The sequence below is a fragment of the Mustela erminea genome, chromosome 16 (assembly GCF_009829155.1).
Source record: "Mustela erminea isolate mMusErm1 chromosome 16, mMusErm1.Pri, whole genome shotgun sequence".
In the NCBI taxonomy this organism is placed as follows: domain Eukaryota; kingdom Metazoa; phylum Chordata; class Mammalia; order Carnivora; family Mustelidae; genus Mustela; species Mustela erminea.
Window position 1 is genome coordinate 40,150,438 of NC_045629.1, and position 22,248 is coordinate 40,172,685.

The window sequence follows — 22,248 nt, forward strand, 5'->3', positions numbered from 1 at the left end:
ATCTGTGTCCTTGACAGAAAGTAGCTTGAAGGGTTTTCAGTAATTCTTACCTCAGACATTAGAGCTAAGTCAAAAAGAGCCCGGAGGTAGGCTGAGAGAAAGATGAAAAAGGGAAGAGAAGAGTAAAGCAAAAAGAGGAAAAATTTGTCCCTAACTCGATTCTAACTCCAGATCATCCGTTCCTTCATTCCATTGAGTCTATGTGGTTGTCTGTCGGCTGAGTTCTAGGGATCGTGTGGTGAGTAAGGCCCAGCCCCTGTGCTCAAGAAGCTGAAGGTCTAGTAATATTTGACTTATTTTTATTTTAAATTTGATATCCTTCTGTCTCTTTTGATTAATACAGATAAGTTGACCATATCATTTAGATTATATGTCTCTCTCTTATTATATCAGGATGAATTTTTAAATAAATGACTCATTCTTGTCTTTTATACCCATGCCTATAATTAGTTTCTATGCTATTCCTAACATCTATCATAAACTCTCTGAGGAGAGCAGTATCCATACCGTTACAAGAAAAAAAGAAGACAGAAAAAGGAAGTTTTCTTACCTTTCTTGTGTTTAGGCATGACCCTGGATTTAAAAAAAAAAAAAATCCAGAAACCAGAAAAACATTATTTTAATATTCTTCTCCTTTTACATCTCTTTCTCCTCTCATGCTGTCCTGCTTCCCAGGCTCTAAACCTTTCTGAAGCATACTTCCAGGCCTCATTCTTTCCACGAAGTACCCCATGCTCCAAAGTTGTTTATTACTCCTTTTATCTTCTCACTTCTGCAGTCAAAATCTCCATTACATGCAGTGGAGGCGATCTTACCTGGTGTCAGTAAAAATGAAATTGGAACAGGCTAAAATGTATGACTCTTTTTTTTACTAATAACACTATACCCTCTCTATAGGAATGCCCACTCTTTCAAAGAAGATACTTATGAATCTCAGTTATTGCCAAATGACAGAATTATAGGCAATGTAGGAAATTAAATTTTAAAAGTTCAGAGATATGTGTATAACAAACCATCAGGAAAAACAGGAAAATTCCCTCTGGGATACTACCCCTATTGTCAGTACCTATACTTCCCTCTTCATTCAGCATATTTCTCCCTCCAATTCTGAATCAAGAACCCTCTAAAAGATTCAGGGTCCTGTGGGATTTATTTTAAGTGTACTCGCTTCAAAAGATAAAGTTCTAAGAGGAAGTTGGAGCACAGATGTCTGTCTTACAAGTACCTCCATTATTTTATTCATCCTTTCATTCACTTTATCGGAGAAGCATGTATTAAGTGCCTCTCTTATTGCCATTTCCTTACTGGTTACTGATGCAGCAATCAGGAAGCCATGGTTTTTGCCTTTGCCACACACACTTTTAAGGACCTGCAGATTCATAAAGCCACAGAAGTCTGTGCCAAGGTTTATTACTGCTGGACTGTGATGTGCCAGTGAGGGAAGAGTGCTTAGTAGCAGATGGGATGATGGTAAAAACAATAATCATCACTCACAATGCATGATGCTTGCTAGGTGTCGGGCAATGTCTAAGCACTTTATGTATGATAGACACATGATTCGTTATTTAGTTCCCCCAAATCCCTAGGAGTTGGGTAATATTGTTACTGTCATCATCCTTGTTTTACAATTGAGGAAACTGAGAGATGGAGAGAGTAAAGCCAGAACTGACTATTGATGAATCTAAGATCCAGGCACGCATCTGGTTACAGATTTGTGTGCTTAGACAGTACTTTATTGCTGGCATGAGATCTTTTTATGTAAGATGTATCTTCAAGTCAGAAACTTGATAGATAGATAGATAGGCAATAGGTGATAGATAATAGATGATTGATAGGTTATAGATGATAGATAATAGATGATAGATAGATAAATAATAAAAGGTAGATAGATAATATTAAAATGGAGTAAAATAAAATACAATCAGAAACTTTAGACGAAAGTGCTATGCTAGACTAATTCTAGTGGGCTCCTCTAGGACTCCAGACGGGACATGGTGACATATATATTTTTGTCAAATTGTTACAGTGGTATATATAATAAAACTTGAAACTAGAAACCATACCATCCTGAATTGTTGGAAAAGCAAATTGATTTATGAAAAGGCAGAACATTTTTTCCATATGTCCAGTTCTGTCACTAACCTATTGCATGTCTTAGCTCATATTAACTCTCAAATTCCTCATATGTTGGGAGACCATAGTCCAAACGAGGACACTCTTAACAAGGAGGGGGGGCCACAGTAATAATCACTCCAGGATAATATTTCCTGACAAACCATGGTGTGGGGTTGCTCTCCTTATGTGTGAAAACAAGGCTGCACTGGCTAATCCCTGAATCCCACTCCGGCTGTAGAGGGCGTGTTTGTGTTCACTTGGCTATTTACCCACATGCACTGGGGTCACTCAGTAAGAGGCAGAAGAAAAACCTGAGGTCTGACTTTTGACCCTGTGCCTAGGCGTTGGGACATCTTTATTCTACTAAATGAAGTGAGTAATAATAATAATGAGGAAATTGACCATTTCTATATTAAATTGGAAGCATTAGTAGAAGGAAAAACAAACACAAATTAGTTCCGACTGGGCTTAATGCCCAGAAAAATCAACACTAGGCAAAATACAAGACAAAAACAATGCCCCCAAAAGATTGCTGATTAGAAACAAAGAATTAATTTAGCTCCTAACTGGAATTAATTTTAAGTCTTCTGAAACTGAAGCACTAACCTGGGTACTTCCAAGCAGTAAGTTCGTGTAATCTGAGCTAAAGGAGCCTGGCTTTGTACGAAGAGTATAGGGAAGATATTTTAGATTCTTCATTTACTCATTCAACAAAATGGCAATAGCTTATTATATGGCAAATAGGATGTTATGGATTGATGATATAAACGCAGATTGGTGGGCCCAACCCCTTGAATTTAAGTTTAGTAGGTCTGATATAGGGGACTATCAAATTTTATTATTAGGAGTCCTTTATGAGAAAGCCCTTCAGTCCCAGGTAAATACAAGCAATTGGTCAGCCTAGGTAGGGCATGAGAATTTGCATTCCTAACAAGTTCCCAGGTGACATGGATACCTCTTGTCCAGGGACAATATTCTGAGACCATGGCTCTAAAACAGTGGTTTTCATGCTTGACTGCACATTGAAATAACCTGGGGAGTTTATGAATATGTTGATTCTGACCTACTTGATCTCAGGTGCAGCATGGTTATTGACCTTGTTAAAATCTCCTCAGGTGATTCTAGGGTGGAGGCAAGGCTAAGATCCCTGAAACTAATCCCAGGGTACTATGATTCTAGCCTGTTAATACCCTGTAAATGTATCTTCTTGCCATTTTTGCTGCCACTACTGTAAATCAAGACATCTTCCTTTCCTGCTTGGATTATTGCACTAATCATAGGGTTGGTCTCCCCACTTCCAAGTTTTCCATACCATCCCTACTTTATCCTCTCTATGCTGCTAATCTTACTAAAATATAAACTTAATTATATTATTCCCTTGCTGAGGATCCAATGAACTCTCTTGGATTAGTCAGTGTAATTCATGTTTCCTACTCTAAAAGAACAGACACCAAATCCTAGCAGCTTACCTCAACAAAGTTTATTCCTTCTTCATGCCATAGTTTAATGGCTGCTCTCCTGGACAATTCTTCAAGTGATGACAAAAGATCCTCCCATAGCTCCACTATCTCCTAGGGCTTCCTTGGACTCCTCTCCTAGATCACCTACATTTTGATCGCTTGACAAGTGAATTGACAGAATGTGGAACATGATGCAGGATATTTGAGGCTGGACCCTTTAGAGTGATGGTGTTCATTACTTTAGCACATATTCCATTGATCAGAGCAAGTCTTATGGCCCCAGAGAGATGACAGGAGTCTGGAAAATGTGCCTAGAAAAAAAAAATTAAATGGCACAGTGAATAGCATTGTCTCTGCCACATCTCTTATCAAAAAACGTACAAATGTACTGTGTATAATCTCTTGGGTTTTCATCCTTTTTGGGTGATGAAATGAAGTCCATTGTATAATGTATAAGTCCAAAATCCTATGCTTGACCTATAACGACCGTAAGAACTTATCTCATTTCCCAGTATCATCTCTAGCTACTCCTTATGACAGTCCCTCTTTCCATTTTACTGTTTCTCAAATATCCCATGCTGTCATGCCATTTTGGAAGTCTAGAAAGTTTTCCATTCTTCATTTAGCTCCTTCCTAATAGTTTCTCAGAGCTTGGTTCAAAGAGAAGCCTTTCCCGTCCTTCCATCCCCTTCTGCTTCCCAATTTGTAATAGTTTCTTCCCCTCTCTAATCCAGTAGTCCCTGAGATCGTGCACCTGTAGACCTCATCTCACTATGTCTCTTTGACATGTTTCAGAGCGTTTTAACTGTGAGCGTCTTACCGATGGCCGGAGTGCTTTATTGTCAACATTCCCAGCACTAACTTGATGCCTAGCACATAGCAGATATTGAGTAAATGCATGTCTGAATAAAGGAATGACATCTTAAAGACAATAAACAACATTAACTTTATACCACTGAGTAGTCAAGATGGTTCCCATTGTGATTTGACAGGTAAACAAAGAATCCCCTACTTTAGAAACTTCTGTGAAATGAGCCATTGAAGATCCCTTTCCTATTATAAATGAGGCAATAGATCAAAAATTTATTTACCATTAAGCACATTTCTTCTTGAATTGGTTTCTCAGTTTGTATATCCAAAGGCTATGCAGGCTCCATCAGAAAAGAACCCAGGAGAAGTGAGTTTTAGTAAAGGCCGAGACACTGAAGACTAAAAAATATAAAAATCTGGAGCACCTGGGAGGCTTACTGGGTTAAAGCCTCTGCCTTCAGCTGGGGTTATGATCCCAGGGTCCTGGGATCGAACTCCGCATTGGGCTCTCTGCTCAGAGGGGAGCCTGCTTCCTCCTCTCCCTCTCTTTGCCTGCCTCTCTGCCTGCTTGTGATCTCTGTCTGTCTAATGGATGAATTAAATCTTTAAAAAAAAAAATTGGGGGCGCCTGGGTGGCTCAGTGGGTTAAAGCCTCTGCCTTCAGCTTGGGTCATGATCCCAGGGTCCTGGGATTGAGCCCTGCATCCGGCTCTCTGCTCAGCGGGGAGCCTGCTTCCCTTCCTCTCTCTCTGCCTGCCTCTCTGCCTACTTGTGATCTCTGCCTGTCAAATAAATAAATAAAATCTTAATTTTTTAAATCTAGATCATGGACTATTTTATAAGTGTAGACCTAGACTGTGCACAATCTGGGGGTCAGGGCTAGCATAAGGACATTTATTTATTTATTTATTTATTTGTTATTTATTTATTTATTTGGCAGAGAGAGATAGAGTTCACAAGTAGGCAGAGAGGCAGGCAGAGAGAGGCAGGGAAGCTGGCTCCCTGCTGAGCAGAGAGCCTGATGTGGGGCTCCATCCCAGGACCCTGAGATATGACCTGAGCTGAAGGCAGAGGCTTAACCCACTGAGCCACCCGGGTGCCCTGCATAAGGACATTTAAATGAGGCCCAAGGGATACCAGATTAATAGGTAAGTACAGTCGCAGAAAATAAATCCTGATTTTTATTGTTTTTGCCTTTGGACAGCCGTTGGGATCATATAACTGTGAATACAGAGGTCTTATGGCCTTCATTAGGACTCACCTAGTGCAGCTTATCAACTACCTCGTAGCAGCACAAGGCAAAGTTATCCTCTTATAGTGGAAATCTGTTGTGCGCCATTGTATTATAAATATACAATGTCTAGTTTTCTGTCCTTGTTTGACTTATCAGCATAAGAAAAGCTCAGGGACTTTTATCAGGGAGAGAATGCCAAGTCCCTTCCCATTTTCCTCCACAGTCTTAATGGGGTGTGATGGGGATAGAAAGATGAAAGTTAACTTGTGACTACATAAAATATATATTTCTAGAATATTTCCATTTGCCTCTATAGGTCTATCCCCTACGCTCTCCATCCTGTTCTGCAACCTGGGAGCTGATCTTACTTGACTGTACCAACAAGTTTCCTGTCCTCTTCTAACTAGATTTTGTCATGGATGGCATGAGCAGTGACTCAGAGGGTGGGAAGGAGGAAGTTCAGTGCATTTATCCTCCGGCTCCCTCCATCCAAATTACCATTGGTAAGCCGAGGCTCTTCACACAAGGCCAAAGGTCCTGTATGTTGACCTCTAGAAGTAGAGTTACTCTTAGAAGTTTCCATCAATTGTTTCTTCTCTTGGTGGATGTTGGTTTCCTGCAGTTATTAGCATTATAGTGCTTCATCATCCTCTCATTGGTTTCCTTTAACCCAGTAAATAGTCCCTTAACTACTAACAAGTCACCTTTACTGAAGTTTCTTGTTGGAGAGTGCCATTTCTTTCTTCCAGGGCTCTGATACAATAACTTTCTACTGTCTGACTAGCAACAATTAGTTAACATTTAGTAGCCACTGTGAGACTGCAAATAGAGTTATACACTTAATCCTTTTACATAAGCTACAAATACTTGCAAAATTACTTATGATCCCGCGGGGAGGGGGGTAGGGAGAGGGTGGTGGGGTTATGGGCATTGGGTAGGGCATGTGCTATGGTGAGTGCTGTGAAGTGTGTAAACCTGGCAATTCACAGTCCTGTACCCCTGGGGCTAATAATACATTATATGTTTATTAAAAAATTAAAAGTTATAAAAATATAAATTAAGAAAATAATAAAAATTTTAAAAATCACTTATGATCAATCTTTAGTGCTTTCTTGAAGATCTCTCCAGGAATGCCAATCCATGACTTAGTCTCTTCTTATAAACAATGTTGTGAGTAAGAGGGAGAAAATTTTAAATAGATAGTTAAATAGATAGGATCCAGAGTTAGGGCTTAGGAGTACTACCACATTGAATTAAAATCTCCAGTTCTATAACCAGTACACAAAAACCTTTTAATGTAACCTCTAGAATACTGTTGGTTCAGGGCCTGAAATTTTGAAGTCTGGAACTTCAACACTTACATGGCTACCCTAACATGCCCTATCTGATTAAACTATCAGTGCTTCTTGGTTTAGTTCTCCCTAAGAGTGGATGTACTTACATCCCCACTATATAAAACACCAGATGTATGAACTATTGAAAATCATTTTGCTTACTACATGCTAATGTATAATGATTCAGTGCTCATATTATAAAATAAAGAAACTATAGATGAAATGCCTGCTCCCCCACTTACTAGCTGTCTTAAAAATTTAATCTAAGCCTCAAGTTTCTGAAAATAAAATGGATAGTGATAGTAACTACATCACAGGCTGTTGTGACACACAAATGAATGAATATATTTGAGAATTTAGCACAATAACTGGTAGAAAACACTAGATGAGTGTTAGCTCTTATTATTACCTATCCTAGCATCCATTTTTCCTTTCCTCTTTAATACATAGGTATATAGTAATGCCCCCAAACTGGAAAATTTCTTCTGTGACCATCAGCCTCCAGGGTGCAGTGTCTGTTCCCACATAATCATGATATTTATTTATTTCTGCTAACAGCATTCCATCTTGAAGAGTCCAAAAAGTTTCTAAGAGGAAGGGACTTTGGTCAACCTGCTCATCCTAATGATAACCTAACCTAATAATAACCTAAAATGTGAGGGGAAGAAGTAAAACCCTAAAGCATATGAATTATATTGAATTTGGGTGTTACCAGTTTAAAATAGGGTGTTTAAGATATTTTATGTAAGCCTCAAAATAACCATGAGGGAAAATCCTGTAGTAATGTAATTAAAGAACAAGATAAAGAGGTCAAAGCACACTGGTATCAATAGCCATTAACACACACACACACACACACACACACACACACACACACACAAAAGTAGGATGAGAAGTAAGGAACAGTGGATCCACAAAAGAATCAAAAAACAATTAACAAAATAGCAATACTAAGTCCTTACATTTCAATAATTACTTTAAATGTAAACAGATTAAATTCTCCAATTAAGAGACATAGAATGACTGAGCAGGTTAAAGAAATAAAAAAACAAGATCCAACAACATGCTGCCTACAAGACACTTTAGCCTTAAAGACACATAGAAAGTGAATGTGTGGAAAAAGATATTTCAAGTAAATGGTAACAACAACAACAACAAAGAAAGGGAAACTATACTTTTATCAGACAAATTAGGCTTTAAACTAAAATGGTTTAAAAAAAAAAAGACAAAGAGGTCATTATATAACAAAGGGGCTAAATAGATACATCAGGAAAATATTAAAGTTATAAGTATTTATGCACCCAACATTGGACCACCTAAATATATATAGCAAAAACTAACAGAGGTTAAAGGAGAAATAAATACTGATATAATTATAGTTGGAAACTTTAATGCCACACTCCCCACAATGGATAGGAGAATCACTCAAGGAAATGGCAGGTTTGAACAACCTGTGGATCAAATAGACCTAACAGAACTATCCAGAATGTTCTGTCCAAGACCAACAGAATACACATTCTTCCCAAGCACACATGAAATGTTTTCTAGGATAGACCATGTATTAGGCCACAAAACAAGTATGAGCAAATTCAGGAGAACTAAAATCAAAGCAAGTGTCTTCTCTGAGAACAATGACATGAAACTAGAAATTGATAACAAGAGGAAAAGTGGAAAATTCACATATAGACTATTAACATTCTCCTAAACAACCAATTGATCAAAGAAGAAATTAAGGGGAAATTAAAAAATTTCTTGAGACAAATGAAAATGGAAACATAATATATCAGAACTTGTGAGATTTAGCAAAAGAAGTTCTAAGGGGCAAGTTTATAGCAAAAAATGCTACATTAAGAAGCAAAAAAGCTCACCAATATACAACTTAATTCTAGGCCTTGAGGAATGAGAAAAAGAATAAGCTAAGCCCGAAGTTAGCAGAGTAGAGGAAATAATAAATATTAAACCATAAATAAATAAAATACAGAACAGAAAAATTATAGAAAAAAATTAACCAGAACTAAGAGTTTGTTCTTGAAAAAATAAGCAAAGTTGACAAACCCTTAGCTAGACTAACCAAGGAAAAAAAGAAAGGACATAAATCAATATAATTATAACTGAAAAAGGAGACATTGATCAGATACTACAAAAACTTAAAGCATCATAAGAGATTACTTGAACAGCTGTACACTAATAACCTGGTCAACCTAGAAGAAATAGAACAATTCTTAGAAAAATGCAACTTACCAAGACTGAATCAGGAAAAAATAGAAAATCTGAATAGACCAGGTGCTAATAAGGAGACTGAAACAGTAATCAAAAATCTCCCAACAGGGGCACCTGGATGGCTCAGTGGGTTAAAGCCTCTGCCTTCAGCTCAGGTCATGATCCCAGGGAGCCTGCTTCCTCCTCTCTCTCTCTCTGCCTGCCTCTCTGCCTACTTGTGATCTCTGTCTGTCAAATAAATAAATAAATAAAATCTTTTAAAAAAAAAATTTCCCACGAAAGAAAAGTCCAGGACTAAATGGCTTCATAAGTAAATTTTAGGAAACACTTAAAGAATAATTAACACCAGTCCCTCTCAAACTCTTACAAAAGAACAAAAAGATAGAAACACACCTTTTACAAGATCAGCATTATCCTGATGCAGAAAACCTAGAAAAGAAAACTGTAGACTAATTTCTCTAAAAATTACAGATACAAAAATTCTCAGTAAAATACTCAAAAAACAAATTCAGTAGCACATTAAAATGATTTGCTATGATCCAGTGGGATTTATCCCTGCAAAGCAAGGATGGTTCAACATATACAAATCAGTCAGTGTGATACATCACAATTATACAATTAAAGAAAAGAATTATATCATCTCAATAGACACAGGGGGAAAAAAAAATTGGTAAAATTTAACATCTATTCATGATAAAAACTCTTAACAAATTAGGCATGGAAAAATACATCCTAACATAATAAAGGCTGTATAAAAATATATTCCAACATAATAAAAGCTGTATATAATAAACCCATAGCTCATATCATACTCAATGGTAAAAGGATGAAAGCTTTTCCTCTAAGATCAGGAACAAAATAAGGGTGTTCACTCTCACCACTTTTATCAACATTGTACTGGAAGTCCTAACTAGAGCAGACAAGAAAAAGAAATAAAAGGTATCAGAACTGAAACTGAAGAAGTAAAATTGCCTCTATTTTGCAGATGACATGATTCTATATATATAGAAAATCCTAAAGACTCACTCAAAAAACTGTTAAGATCTGAGGCACCTGGCTGCTGGCTCAGTCAGTGAGTGTGAAACTTTTGATCTCAGAGTTGTGGGTTTGAGCCCCAAATTGGGTGTAGATATTACTTAAAAATAAAATCTCAATTAAAAAAAATACTGTTCCAGACTCCTGGGAGGCTCAGTTGGTTAAGTGTCAGGCTTGATCTCAGCTCAGTTCTTTAAAAAAAAAAAAAAAAAAAAAAAAAAAAGATTTATTAATTTATTTAAGAAAGAGAGAGAGCACACGTGAGTAGGGGGAGGGGTAGAAGGAGAAAATCTTTCAGACTCCAGGCTAACCACAGAGCCTGATATGGGGCTTGATCCCAGGACCTATGAGACTGTGACCAGAGCTGAAACCAGGAATAGGATGCTTAACCCACTGAGCCACCCAGACACCCCTCAGCTCAGTTTTTGATCTCAAGGGCATGAGTTCAAGTCCTGTGCTGGGCTTCACACTAGACATGGAACCTACTTAAAAAACAAATACTGTTACAACTAATCAGTGAATTCAATGAAGCTGTAGGATACAAAATCAACATTCAAAAATCAGTAGCATGTCTGTGCACAATGAATTTTCCGAAAAATAAAGAAATCTATTCCATTTGCAAGAGCATTAAAAACAATAAAATACATAGAAATTAATTTAACTATGGAGGTGAAAGATCTCTGAAAACTACAAGATGCTGATGAAAGAAATTCAAGAAGATACAAATAAATAGAAAGTATCCTGTATTCATGGATTAGAATAATTAATGTTATTAGGATGTCAGTACTACCAAAAGGCATCTATATATTCAATGCAATCACTGTCGAGATTCCAAAAGCATTTTTTTTACAGAAGTAGAAAAAACACTCATAAGATTTATATGAAACCACAAATGATATAAAATAGCCAAAGAAATCCTAAGAAAGAAGAACAAAGCAAGATGCATCACATTTCCAGATTTCAAGCTGTATTTTAAAACTAAAGTCATCAAGGGGTGCCTGGGTGGCTCAGTGAGTTAAAGCATCTGCCTTCGGCTGAGGTCATAGTCCCAGGGTCCTGGGATCGAGCCCCACATTGGATTCTCTGCTTAGTGGGGAGCCTGCTTCCTCCTTTCTCTCTCTCTGCCTGCCTCTCTGCCTACTTGTGATCTCTATCTGTCAAATAAATAAATAAAATCTTAAAAAAAAGATATAAAGTGATAAAAATGGTTTGGTATTATCATAAAAAACAGATAAATAAACCAATGGAATAAAATAGAAAGCCCAGAAATAAACCCAAGTATATATGGCCAACTAATATTTGACAAGGGAGCCAAGAATATTCATGTAAGAAGACAGTCTCTTAAATAAATAGTGCTGGGATAATTGGATATTCACATGTAAAAGAATGAAACTGCACCCATATCTCAGAACATGAACAAAATGGGTTAAAGACTTAAATGTGAGACCTAAAACCATGCAAGTTCTAGAAGAAAACATAGGAATAATTCTCCTTGACATGGGTCTTGGTAATGATTTTTTGATATAACACTTAAAGCAAAAGCCACAGAATCAAAAATAAACTAGTGGGACTATATCAAACTAACTGTACAACAACAACCAAAAAATCAATAAAATGAAAAGATAACCTATGGAAAGCGAAAAAATATTTGCAAAACTTATATTTGATAAGAAGTTAATAAACAAGTTATGTAAAGAACTCATACAACTCAGTAACAAAGCAAAAACAAAAACAAATAACCCAGTTTTTTAAATGGACAAAGAACCTAAATAGACATTTCTCCAAAGAAGATATACAAAGGCCAACAGGTTCATAAAAAGATGCTCACTATCACTAGGGAAATGCAAATTAAAACCACAGTGAGATACTACCTCATACTTGTTGGAATGACTATCATCAAAAAGACAAGAAATAACAAATGCTGACATGGTCATGGAGAAAGGGGAGCATTTGTGTACTGTTGGTAAGGTTGTTAATTTGTACAACCAGTATGGGAAACAGTATGAAGGATCCTCAAAAGATTAAAAACAGAACTACCATATAGGCTAGCAATTCCACTTTTGGTAATATATCTAAAGGAAACAAAGTCACTAACTCAAAAAGATAGCTGCACCCCCATGTTCAGAGCAGCATTATTTACAATAATGTAAGATGTCAGGTGCCAAGTCAGCATTAAACATTTCACTGTACTTGCTATATTTTGTACTTGTTTTGTTACAACTGGTTACTCAGAGCTATTCATCATGGATAAACCTTGAAAAGATGTTGAACTTTCAACTTTGGAAATTGTTACCCCACCTCTCTGGAAATAAATGAAGTTTTTAATATAACAGTTAATATTAAAAACAGAACTAACCTAAAACCCAGAAATTGCACTACTGGGTATTTATCCAAAGGATACAAACATAGCAATCCAAAGGGGCACCTGCACCCCAATGTTTGTAACAACAATGTCCATAATAGCCCAAATATGGAAAAAGCCCAGATGTCCACTGACAGATGAGTAGATTAACACACACACACACAGAGAGAGAGAGAGAAAGAGAGAGAGAGAGAGAAATACTACTCAGCCATCAAAAAGAATGAAATCTTGTCATTTGCAAAGACAGAACTAGAGGGTATTATGCTAAGTGAAATAAGTCAGTCCAAGAAAGACAAATACCATATGATTTCACTCATATGTGTAATTAAGAAACAAAACAGATGAACACAGAGGAAGGGAGGAAAAAATAAGGTACAATACTAACTCCATGTCTACCCCAACTACAAGGATTTCCCTCTTTATCTGATTCAGTATTTTTTTAAATTTATTTTATTTTTTTCAGTGTTCTAAAATGATTCAGTATTTTTTTTTTCCTTAACCACAAACTTGCTTGAATTCGTGTGTTTTTCCTTATCCATATCCCACCCTTTTACCATCTTGGTTTTATCTTAGGAGATAACTAGGTACAAGGGAACTGGGGCTTAGACATTAACGGATGTGTGTTTTGAGTGTGGAGAGGCATACTGAGGAGTCCAGTGACTGGCAGCCTGCCTCCACTGTGCGAATCTGGCCACAGAAGGATGTGGTGGTGAAGACTATATGTGTGCAAGGGGATCCTTGGCAGTGGTGCCTAAAGCTCTCTTACACTGTCTGCCAACTTTCTCTCATTCATTCATTTAGAAATCATTTACCAAATGCCTAATATGTTCAGCTAATACATGTACTGTGTGTAGAACTATATACTCTTTACCTGTGTACTGTCTTATGGGGCAGGTATATAATAACGTATAGCACAGGGGTATTAGAGGTTGTGGGACATAGAAGAGCCGTCTGTAACATGATGACACAGCAGAAACTCTGGGACCACATATACCTAAGCACAAATTTGGATCCTAAATGATGTGTCAGGAGCTTGTGAAAAGCTGGCCCTTGCATGCATAATTCCACATTACCCAAAATACATTCCACTTTCAATAAGGACAATATTCTAATACTAAGAGAATAGATACAGTCTAACTTGAATCTTACCACAACCCCATTGGATAAGAATTATTATTCATGTTGGGGGAGTCATTCAACCATTCATTCAACAGACACTAAGTGTATCCCTTCTGTGTGCCAGGCCCTGTTGCAGGCTCAAGGGTTTGGAGCTGAATCAGACAGATGAGCTTAAGAAAACCGGCCAAGGCCCATCCACACCACCACCAAAGTCAGCAAAGTCTTTCTTCATAGGCAACTTGCCCAGTGTCAGAACTTAAGTCCAGATCTATCTAACTACAAGCAGGCTAGCTACTACCCACGCTTCCTCTCAGAGTTTGTAAACCAACCTTCATAACTATGGTATTGTGTTCTTTTTTTCCTTTTTTTCACTGTCCTTGTTTTCTATTTGTCTCCATTTAATCATTTCTCTCCTAGGGCTGCTTTCTCTTCATGAAGGGTGCTTTAAGCAGAAACTGGCTTGACTTTTCAATAGAGATTTAAAATGATGCAATAAAATAAGCCCAGTCAAGTCTCAGTATGACATCATATATTAAAAAGTAATTTTAGAGAAAATAAATATTCAGAATATTCATAACTTGCTTTTCTTTGGATGTCTCCCTTCCTTTCGTTCCTTTTCGTTCTTCCTTTCACTTCTTTTCACAATATACAGATTTGCACTTTATTTCGGTTCTACAAAAGAAGTACCTTAATGTTCAACTTCCTTATTCTCATATTTTCTAGTTGTTTACATGTATTTTTTACTTTGCTTTCCAAATCAAATCTTCCCATTTCTCCCACTGGTATTCTCTTTCCATCCTTCTAACACGGTTTCTTTATACACCTTTAGTTTTTTAAAATTCTTTCTTCATAGGCAACTTGCCTTTTTTCCGAAAGGTTTTAAAGATTTTTCTGTAGTAAGGGAACCAAGACACAGGGAAAGCTTTAAAATTTATGTGTCAGTAGCTTACAAAAGTTTCCTGCTATAACGCAAAAGAAAATATAAAAAAGGAAAATAAAAAAAAATCAAAGAGATTTTGTTTCTACTTCCAGCTTATATTGACACATCGTTCTAAGAAAAAAAAAAAAAACAACAAACAAACAAACAAAAAAATAGAACATTTTGTTCATCAATGTTTGGCTGTAAGAACTTAGGATCCTGAACCATCAGTACGAACTGTTGTAGGAAGGGCTGTTTTTATGCATCAGTGGAGGCCTTGTCAGCACACTCTCAGCGCAAATATCCCTCCTTCCATCACTTGACATTGAGCCAGGCACTGTCTAACTCTTGGTTTCCCTGTTAGGATGAAGGGATATCAGTTTAAGTTGTTTTCAGTTACTAGTGCCTTGGAGTGAGTATGTGTATTGGAAGTCTCTCTTTGTGGGTAGTTCTGAAAGAGGGTACTGACAGGAATGGGAGCAGACTGGACAAAGCACGCCGAGGAAGCAAAGAGAGTTGGTGGAATATTGAGTACATTGAGGTAACCCAGGGGTCCCATGATAGTGCTGGTACCAGGAGTGTGGAGTGAGGAAGTGAAGGGGCAATACCAGAAGGAGAGTGGGCGTGATCAGAAACTTCTAAACTAGAGTAGGAGGACTTGAGAGAAGGCTCCATACGGGGACCTTCACAGGAAACCAGAGGATCAGCACATCCTCTACTGGTGCTGCAAGTCCTAACCTTGTTGGCCCATTGGCACATCCTAGCTTTCAGGCATATGCCCATCACAGTTCCCACCAAATAGTGGGTTTCCCTTGTGTGTTGAAAAAAAAAAATGCATTCATTACCTCACTCAGTTCTATGCACAAAATCCCCTCTTTCACCCAGGACATTTTTGCAGGGTTTCCTACTTCTTTGACCTTATCAATTCAGAGGGCAAAAGCAAGCATGTTGTATTTGCTTTACCAAGACTTTGGGATTTCATGCATAATGAGCAGTGAGATCTCTGAGGAAAAAAAATAAGTTGTCCGTGTACAATACTTAAAAAAAAAAAAAAAGAAAAACTTTGTAAATTGAACTTCAAATTCATTTATGACAATAAATCTCCACCAACGGTTGGCAAATGCATCAACCTTCCTTCTCCCCTCCCAGGAAGACATTACAGGTGGTCTAGATTCTTTCTCACCCACGTGGCTAAGGTCTTTATTTCTTCCAGACTGTGCTCCAGGAAGCTATGAAAAATTAATGAAGCCTGTGTGAACCCGATGATCTAATTCCTGTGACATTCCATGGGACCCTGTGTGGTGAAGTCGTGAAGCTGTGCCTAAGTTTGTCTTTTCCTTCCTGGTCACTGGGAGTTTTACCCTCTTCTGCACATCTCACGCACACCTGGATGTTCAGAACTTTCCTTTGCTCTTTAGGTCATCCTCCTCAATCAAACACGAAAGAACGTACCTGTTTTTTGTGACAAACTATGGTACCTATAGGTAGTGTTTAGAAGGGTCAGTTGGTGATGTTGCCACTTTTCCTTCCTCTGGAATACCCTTTTGATTTCCCTGGGCCTGAACTAGCCATTAGTAATGCGTCCGATGTTAACAATGAACATGGGTGTGTTTCTCCTGAAGGTAAATCTTCCCATACAGGCATCTGATATCATGGGCTCTCTGTTAGTCACCAGCCATATGTGACCTTGTTAGAGAAGGACAGCATGGTCAGTGTCGGCCTGGTCAATTCCTTGATTACTTATTTACCCTTATCACTTAGATTTCTTGTCTGAATCACTTTCATCTATAATGTTTTGCTAGCAAGCAGGTTCTTTTCTTGAGATTCCAGGTCAAGTTAATTTGGAGAAGAACTTGAACCTGAACATTTGAAAGTCAAAAATTCTCCAGAATCTGATCCTGTCTTCTGTGTCTTTTTAAGGACTAGAACGCACACTTGCCTCTCCTGATTCCCAAATGAGAATTCTGAGGGTTCTACACAACTTATGATGCTACTTGGGATGCTTAGCAAAACTAGGACTAGAACCCTTTTCCCTGCACTAGGCTTGTAGGTTTACTTGACAACATATGTTTGCTTTTTACCTCAAAATTCCATGCACTTTACTGACTCAATCTGTGTCTTACGCCATTCACTCCCAGAGCACACATTCATGAGAACTCTCTTTCCTATTCTCCGCTAACAAAATTGTCCCATTCACCCTGAGTTAATGATCTCACATCAGCCAGAAACGATGTCTCTCCTCTGGTTCCCAAGGTATACATTTATTCTGCCTTATATTGTTACTTTTCACTGGGTATAAAGCACATGACTCCCCAGCTTCCCTTCTGAAATCCTGATACAAATTCTCAGGTTCCTATTAATGCCCCCACCCTCATGACCTGGCACCTCACCCCACACAGCTTGAGGAGGACAGGGGATGCACTTCTGGAACCAAAGGGAGGGTAAAGTTCAGGCAGCAAGTATCTTTCTTTTGACCTTCAAAACATTGACCACGGCGGAAATTCAAGTCCTCCTACCAAGGCTGCTGCCTAGTCAGTGACACATGAAGCTTTACCAGAGGATTTGGATTTGTCCTTCAGTGAGTAGTTTATTCAACGGTGTTTACTTAGTACCTACATGTGTCATGGACTCTAACAGATAGTCGTGATAGGCAGTGAGACAAGCAAACAAAATTCCTTACCCCAGGGACCTTGGCAAGCACCTGTAGTACTCGGCTGGTGAGTGGATTCACGTGTTAAGATGCCAGGGCAGATAGTGAACAAATAAATAAGCCATCAGATGGTATTACTTGCTTTAGGGAGAAATTAAGGATTGTTGGGGGCAGGAGGAGCGGTGGGTGGCGATTTTAAGTGCAGTGTTCAGGAAAGCTCTCACTGGAGTGAAATATTCGGGCCAGGACTTAGAGGAGGTAAGGGAATGAGGATATCTTGGGAGAAAATGATTCCTGGCTGTAGGCCTAGGTAGTTCAAAGGCCCTGAAACAAGAGTGAGTCGTGTGGATTCAGGAATGGTAGGAAGGTGTGTATGGCTGAAGTGAATTATCTTAGGGGAAGAGCCATAGACGTTGATTACAGAGAAATACAGGGGACCAGATCTGATAGGCAGTTGTAAGGATTTGGGCTTTGCATGTAAAATGGGAAGCCAGCAAAAGTTTTTGAGCAGAAAACTGACATGCTCTGTTTTTAGTTTTAAGGTATCACTCTGACCAGTGTGTTGATAACAGAGTGAAAAGACCAATGACAGAATCAGGAGGATCAATCAAGAGGTTATTACAGTAATTTAAGTGCGAGACAGCGGTGGCTTCAACCAGGATTGTAGCAATGGAGGTGCCTACAGAATGTGCTGATGGATAGAATGTGGGATGTAAAACAGAGAGACGGCTCAAGAGCAAGCCCACGGTCAGGCGTTCACAGGGGCAGTGTCCAGATGGTCCAGTGAGAAGGGAAAGAGAATAGACAAGGTGGAAGCAGAAGCATATACCTTCTCTTTATTTCTCCTTCCGCTTTTCTCATATCCCTTATGCCTCCTCCAAGGAAAAGTGTCCTAGGGAAAGGCTGATCACCCCAAGCTGTTATCAAATTGTGGGCACTGAGTTGGACCAAGCAAGTGATTTTTCATTTCCTGGAGAACACTTTCTTGCCCAGTGAAAAGACCAATAACCCACTTGTTCTTCTAATGGAGGGATGTACCTGGGAGAGATTTTTGAATGGAGTCAGTGAAGTAGTGAACAGACAGCAAGGACTGCCCAGATCTCTGGGTCCTGATTGTGTCACATCAGTCTCACGCAACACTAACTAGTCGCAAGCCAATAGCCACAAGACATTCATAACGTTCCAGGTACTATTTTAGGCACTGAGAATGTAACGGTGAGCAAAGTAGATGTGGTCTTGGCCTCATGGAGCTTACAACTAAGTAAGGGAGACAGACAGACCACACGGGCAAAACTATTATTACATAGTATGGAGTGACTGAATAGTTGTAGGTATCTGAGGGTGTATATCAGGTAGATACACTCACTCTTCCCCACTTTGATGAAGTAGTTCTATATCCTAGGATAGACACAGAAAATACTCAAAACTAAAGAGGAAGAAGTAGGAAATATAAAAAGCCTCTCATATTTTCAAATCATTGCCAATTATACATAATGCCAGTCGTGTGATAAGAGTAAGAGAATGAAACTTACTCCATAGTTCAAAACTTATTAGTTATTATAAAAGGAAGAGCGTTTCATTTTTAAAGAGTAATATCTTGAAAATACCACATAATCATTTCCAGAAGTCAGTTTTCCCCCTTTAAACACTTCCTTTTAAAAATGAATAAATGAGTGAAATATATGTTATATTTGTTATATGAAAAGACATAACCACAAAACCCCAGATTCGCTATACATGACGAATTTCCAACATTCAATACATATAACATATATAAGACACTATCAAATCATATATTTACTAATTACATAAATATAAATGTACACTAATTGTAAAAATAGTTAACACCTGTTAACTAATTTAAGATTTCATCCATTCACATGAATTTAATAAATGGATTCTTTTTTTTTTTTTTTTTTTTTTTTTGGTCTCTGTTTGGTAGCTTTAGAGAATGTAATAATACACTTTAATTTCCCTGACCTAAAAGTCTATAAATAAAGAAGTTAGATTCACATTAGTTAGATAATATGTCTTTCAGAGAGAAAACAAATTATTTAAATAGCTAAAAACAACACTTATTTATGTAAAGAAAGACCACTAAACAGAAACAATCAAATCAAATTAAAACTTCGAAGTTCACTTTAAAAAAATTCAGTGACAAAAAGAAAGTCTTATAATGTTACCATGTCCAGGCAATTTAGGTCTTTACACTCTAAAATTTCATTCCATTTTTTTTTTTTCCTAAACTAAGCCTTCTTTTTTCAAGTACTTAATCATAATTAAAATTATAAAAGTGTTTAATTGTGCTAAGTATAAAAACCCAGAAAAGTGCAAAAACTCTCAGTATAAAGGAGATGTTTCCTAAAACTGACCCAACTTAATGCTAGTCTTACCCAGCATATTTTAATGTCCTGTTTAAGTTTATCTAAGCTTTTCATCCTGAACTTTGAAAAGCCCAGTTGAGATACTTATTTCTGAAATTGATATGGTGATCCTCAATCACTCAGGGGCATAGAATCAGTCATATTCTTTCTCTACACCTCTTGGAAATGAAAGTAGTGCAAATTCTGACTCTCTTCCTTAGGGAAACACTAAAATTGAGAATCCAGAAATAGGTTTATTGTTTCTTCTAGCTTACCTGAGAAATGGAGTTATATCCTCCACTAATTAACTGACACACTAATGGTTTCGAATAAGCCAGTAGTTAGAGTTTTAGAATGATGGTCTATTTGGTCCAGAAAAGCACAATTATTTTATGACAAATATAATTATTGTTTATGTTGATTCTTGCAAATGAAATATTTGATTGACATCACACTTATCCGCTTATCAAACACAAATATATAAAATAAAGTAAAATTACACACATACACACATACAGAAAGACAGAGAGAGGGAGAGAGAGAGAGAGAACACTGGTTGTTTAAACACTCTTCTGCCCCATCCAAAAAAGATTGTGAAGAGAACTTCCGAAGGTAAAGGAAGTTTTTCTGAAATACAATCAAAAGTGTTAGCATCCTGCCATCCTGTGGTTGTGATGAGTACTACAGTGTTATCTAACTTGGACTATCTGTATGAGTATCCCCCAAAGTATCAGAAATACAGTCAACATTAATGAAGGAACTTTTTTTAAAAAAACAAAACAAAACAAAAAATCCCACAGTTTATTTATCTCTCAGTTCCTCCAAAGTTAAAAATATCAAGTCCTACTGCTAAGTAGAACAAACGAATGAAGTAACTTTTAAATGCTCTCAGAACATAGGGAATTCTTCTAAGGGATCTACAAATTCACATGACCCTAAAATAAAAACTTCCAACTGAGGTAGGCCCCTGAAAAGCCAGTGTTGTCCCTACACAGACACTATGTATTGATTTAAATTTTTTGACAGATACTTCTTCAGTCATTAGATTCTAAGAGTGATATCTTAATAGGCTAAACATTTTCCATTGTAATAAACAGAAATGTCTTATTAGATAAAAGATAAAACAGTTCTAGTTTTCCTATTCTAAGCATAGCACTGACTTTTAACTAAAAAGATGAGTTTGATGTTTTAGCTGAATCTGGAAATTTCTGGGAGTAGCTCTTGAGTTTAAAGGGAAGGAGAGTTGCTCATTATTCCTCTACTTCTTCCTCTGCCTGACTTAGTCTAGATGCACACAGCACATTTTTATTTTTAGAATACAAATTTCATGCAGGGATCCCACATTTCGTTATACCTCATAAATAAAGTGTCTGTAAAAGACTGAAGGACCAGGATGGCTTTTCTAAATTGTACTTAATACTATTTCACTCCCCACACCTTCCTCAAATACAGTAATAAGCTGCCTTCGGGGCCAAGCAACTAAAATGGCCCATTGCCAATGATGGACCAAGCACCAGAACCTACCTCTACAATAATCTTTGTATTCTCACCTGCGATGTTTAAGAAGCAATGACTCAGTGAAAAATCTCAGCACTAGGTTCTTACAAGTCAAACATTGGATGTTTGGACATATCTCAAGAGATTACAGCAGTTTGCTCTGACCCAGCTGTAAGCAAGCCATCATGTGCCAATACGCACATTGTAAAACTTAAAAAAGATAGCTTTTCTGATTTCCTTCTGTGTCCATTTACTCTTATCCCAGATTGTGTATCCATTTTATAGCTCTCTAACTCTTCTTCCCTCCCTGCTTTCGGTTGGAGCTGTTTCTCTCAGTTGCCCCCTTCTAGGACATACTGTTCATAAAATATAAATGAAAGATCCCAGTGTGAGGCATGGTTAAATTCACCATACGTTTACAGACACCAATTCAGATCTTCAATCTGTTTCCCTCAATATTGGTTCTATGGTAGGAACAAGCTAGTTGTGTTGATCCGAATTTTTGAAGCTACATTGTTAAACTGGTTTACTGAGGGCAAGAGCCTTGGGAAGAATTATGTCCAGAGATTAGAATGAATGCTGGTAAAGCCAGATTTTAAAAGCATTCAACTCAGGGGCGCCTGGGTGGCTCAGTGGGTTAAGCCACATGTAGCCTTCTGCTCAGGTCATGATCTCGGGGTCCTGGGATCGAGTCCCGCATCGGGCTCTCTGCTCAGCAAGGAGCCTGCTTCCCTTCCTCTCTCTCTGCCTGCCTCTCTGTCTACCTGTGATCTCTCTCTCTGTCAAATAAATAAATAAAATCTTAAGAAAAAAAAAAGTATTCAACTCAGAAAGGCTGCTAACATTGATTTAGGGTTGGAAATAGAAAGCTCTCAAGTGCAAGAAAGAAGAGGAGAGGAGAGAGGGAAGAAAGAGAAATAAAAAAGGAAGAGGAGAGGAGAGAAGAGAAGAGAAAAAGAAAGGAAAAGAAAACAAAAGGAAAGAAAAAGGAAAAGAAAAGACAAGACAACAAAAGACAAGACAAGACAAGAAAGGGAGGGCACTGGGTGCCAGTTAAGCATCTGCCTTGGGCTCTGGTCATGATCCCAGGGTTCTGGGATGGAGTCCCACGTCAGGCTCCCTGCTTAGTG

At 37.8% G+C, this 22,248-nt stretch overlaps 1 long non-coding RNA gene across 1 annotated transcript in view; it reads right to left on the minus strand.

Moving 5' to 3' along the window:
- Positions 1-555: 555 nt before the first annotated feature.
- LOC116575378 overlaps positions 556-22,248 on the minus strand; it is a 46,038-nt gene continuing 24,345 nt past the window's right edge. The window contains exons 2-3 of the long non-coding RNA XR_004279746.1: positions 3,585-3,886; positions 556-815 (exon numbers count right to left, since the gene is read on the minus strand). This is a non-coding gene — a long non-coding RNA (uncharacterized LOC116575378). The remainder of the gene's footprint in view (positions 816-3,584; positions 3,887-22,248) is intronic.